General features: G+C 44.6%; 1 long non-coding RNA gene across 1 annotated transcript; it reads left to right on the top strand.

The window, feature by feature from the left end:
- Positions 1-2,610: 2,610 nt before the first annotated feature.
- LOC124260883 lies at positions 2,611-3,693 on the top strand. Its single transcript, XR_006894202.1, has 2 exons — positions 2,611-3,143; positions 3,451-3,693. It is a non-coding gene; the product is annotated as an uncharacterized LOC124260883 (long non-coding RNA).

The raw sequence follows: 3,693 nt of genomic DNA, 5'->3' as shown, positions 1-3,693 counted from the left end.
GTAGGGGAGTGAGTGTTAACAGGGGTCATCGCAAGGTTCATTTCGGACTTGCTACGTGCCGGGATATCTTACACCGCGAGGAACTGTCGTCTATTTATGTAAGCAAATAGCAAAAGGCCGAGACAGTGTTTTCGAGTCATATTTCGTCGTCGACCTTATGACTGGATGACGTCAGAGTACGCTGAGTGGCTGTGTAATTAAAAATAATTGTGGATCCTGTCCAAGTATTTCGTAAATACTTTGGAGTGAAAATGATATAGGTAGAATGACAAGGGACACGGTTGTTGAGAGACACTCGGGAATATAGTGTATAGATCATAGGTCAGTTATAGGACGGGTACGTGGTATCGAATAGAATAGAGAAGAGCGTGACAAACGAGACCCCATGGGACAACGTGAGTGAGTGAGTTTAGTTTTACGCCGCACTCACCAAATTTCAGCTATTTGGTGGCGGTGTGTAAATAATCGAGCCTGGACCAGACAATCCAGTGATCAACAGCATGAGCATCGTTCTACGCAATTGTGATACGATGACATGTGTCAACCAAGTCAGGGGAGCCTGACCTCCTTATCCCGTTAGTCGCCTCTTAAGGGAAGCATGGGTTACTGAAGATCAATTCTAACCCGGATCTTCACGGTCCATGGGACAACGGGGGAAACAAGCAGACATGGGAAATTAAAGAAGTATAACACAAGAAGAGAGGGGAGACACAGATTGATGACAGTACAGGTGAGAGACGGGGGTAGAAAGTTAGAGAGGATAGGGAGAAAGTGAAGGAGAGAGACGGGGAGAAAGTAAAAGAGAGGAAAGGGAAGGAGAGAGACGGGGGTAGAAAGTAAAAGAGAGAAAGGGAGAAAGTGAAGGAGAGAGAAGGAGAGAAAGGAAAAGAGAGTAAAAGGGAGAAAGTGAAGGTGGAGAGATGGGGGAGAAAGTTAAAGAGAGGAAAGGGAGAAAGAGAGAAGGAGGAAAGAGAGAGGAAAAGGAAGGAGAAAGAGAAAAAAGAGGAAAGGGAGAAAGTGAAGGTGAGAGATGGAGAGGGGAAGGAAAAAGAGAGGAAAGGGAGAAAGTGAAGGAGAGAGACGGGGGTAGAAAGTAAAAGAGAGAAAGGGAGAAAGTGAAGGTGAGAGACGGGGAGAAAGTAAAAGGGAGAAAGTGAAGGTGGGAGAAGGGGTAGAAAGTTAAAGAGAGGAAAGGGAGATAGTGAAGGAGAGAGACGGGGATAGAAAGTAAAAGAGAGGAAAGGGAGAAAGTGAAGGAGAGAGACGGGGATAGAAAGTAAAAGAGAGAGGAAAGGGAGAAAGGAAGGAGAGAGACGGGGAAGAAGTTAAAGAGAGGAAGGGAGAAAGAGAAGGAGAGACGGGGGGAAGAAAGAAAAGAGAGGAAAGGAGAAAGGAAAGAGAGAGAGGAAAGGAAAGAGAGTTAAAGAGAGGAAAGGAAAGGTGAGAGGTGGAGAGAAAGGAGGAGAAGAAAAGGAAAGGAGAGAAGGAGAAGGGAGGAAGAGAGGAAAGGAGAAAGAGAGGAGAAAGGGAGAAAGGAAGGTGAAGGGAGTAGAGGAGGTTAAAGAGAGATAAAGGGGAGAAAGTGAAGGAGAGAGACGGGGAAAGAGAAAGTTGAATAGAGGAAAGGGAGAAAGGAAGGAGAGACGGAGGAGGAGAGGAAAGAGAAAAGAGAGGAAAGGGAGAAGGAGTGAAGGAAGAGGAAGTGGGAAAGTAGAAAGAGGAAAGGAAGGAGAGGAGAAGAGGTGGAAGGAGAGAGAGGGAAAGTAAAAGAGGAAGAGAGAGAGTGAAGGTGGGAGAGACGGAGAGGAAATTAAATGAGAGGAAAGGGAGAAAGGAAGGAGAGGAAGAAGAGAAACGAAGAGGAGACGGAGAGAAAGTAAAAGAGAGGAAAGGGAGAAAGTGAAGGAGAGAGACGGGGGTAAAGAGAAGAAAGGGAGAAAGTGAAGGAGAGAGAAGAGAGAAAGTTAAAAGAGGAAAGGGAGAAAGGAAGGAGAGAGACGGAGAAAAAGAGAGGAAAGGGAGAAAGTGAAGGAGAAAGACGGGGGGTAGAAAGTAAAAGAAAGAAAGAGAGAAAGGGGAAAAAAGGGAGAGACGGGGAAAGTAAAAGAGAGGAAAGGGAGAAAGTAAAGGAGAGAGACGGAGAGAAAGTTAAAGAGAGGAAAGGGAGAAAGTGAAGGAGAAAGACGGGGGTAGAAAGTAAAAGAAAGAAAGTAAAAAAGAGAAAAGAGGAAAAGTGAAGGAGAGAGACGGGGGAAAGTAAAAGAGAGGCAAGGGAGAAAGTGAAGGAGAGAGACGGGGGAAAGTAAAAGAGAGAAAAGGGGGAAAGTGAAGGTGAGAGACGGGGGAGAAGTTAAAGAGGAAAGGGAGAAAGTGAAGGAGAGAGACGGGCAGAAAGTAAAAGAGAGGAAAGGGAGAAAGTGAAGGAGAGAGACGGGGGAGAAAGTTAAAGAGAGGAAAGGGAGAAAGTGAAGGAGAGAGACGGGGGGAGTAAAAAGAGAGGAAAGGGAGAAAGTGAAGGAGAGAGACGGAGGGGAGTAAAAGAGGAAAGTGAAGGTGAGAGACGGGGGAGGGGGGGTAAAGAGAGAAAAGGGAGAAAGTGAAGGTGAGAGATGAGGTGGGTTGGGGGAGAAAGTAAAGAAGAGAGATAGAGGTAAGAAAGTAAAGGAGAGGAAATGGAGAAAGTAAATGAGAGAGGCAGAGGTGAGAAAGTAAATGAGGGAGATAGTAAAGGAGAAGGACAAGGAGAAAATAAATGAGAGATAGAGGTGAGAAAGAAAGGGAGAGAGAGAGTGTGTGCCACAAGAGAGAGAGAAGAGAGAATGTCACACATGGACACAGTGAAAGCCTTGAAAATCTTTAGGTTACGTTTTAACGTCATGAAAGCAAGGACGGGATCATTGACTTGGCTATTGTTAATTGCATCCCTCGGTAAAATGTAATATCTTAAGCCAATCACGTCAAATCGACCGTTTTAGGAAGTTAAACGAAATGTTGTTGCTTTCATTTTTGCACGTGAAAAGGCACACATAATCAGATACTTGTTTGGTCTGATTTCGCAACCCGCATCCCATGGGACGTCTCAGAAACTCGCTACAAAAAGTCCAGCCCTGCAGAACAAGGAACCAGGACAGTACAAATAACGGGTAAGAGTCCTAAAAATCAATGAGCTCTCGGTTACTAATTAAAAACTATTTTCCCACTAAAACCGACATTCAAAATGGCGCCAACCCCACAATGCACATGCAAAAGGGACCCATCTGGCAGAAAATGGTTCATATTTCGGCGGTAGAATTTTTTCGCGACTTCTTTATTTTTAGATAATACTGAACAAAGACTATTTCATGCATTTTTGATTAGTGTGTTTAATTAAACCCTATTACAGCTGTCGCGCTCTTCTAATTAATTGATTTTTGTAATCGGCATTAAAATAATAAAGAATTCTTCTTTTAGCGGAGTCAGCTCACTTATCATGGTGTGGGGGCAATTGTCTTTTCTGTGCGTCTCGCTAGAAACACTGGACACTCAACGGTATCAGACAATTGCATGATCTGGGCACGGCGCCTTTACAGCGCGTCGAGGGAGACGGAGCTACGGTATAACAAGCAATTACGGTTCAATTTTGATCAACAAATTGTCAAAAACTAGGCTCTCATGCGTCCATCTTAATGTGCGATTAAACACCCCTGAAACGAC

The sequence above is a fragment of the Haliotis rubra genome, unplaced genomic scaffold (genome assembly GCF_003918875.1).
Source record: "Haliotis rubra isolate DU_JTF1 unplaced genomic scaffold, ASM391887v1 Scf119, whole genome shotgun sequence".
NCBI lineage: Eukaryota > Metazoa > Mollusca > Gastropoda > Lepetellida > Haliotidae > Haliotis > Haliotis rubra.
The sequence above is the reverse complement of the archived record's forward strand: the minus strand, read 5'-3'. Positions and strand labels throughout refer to the sequence as shown.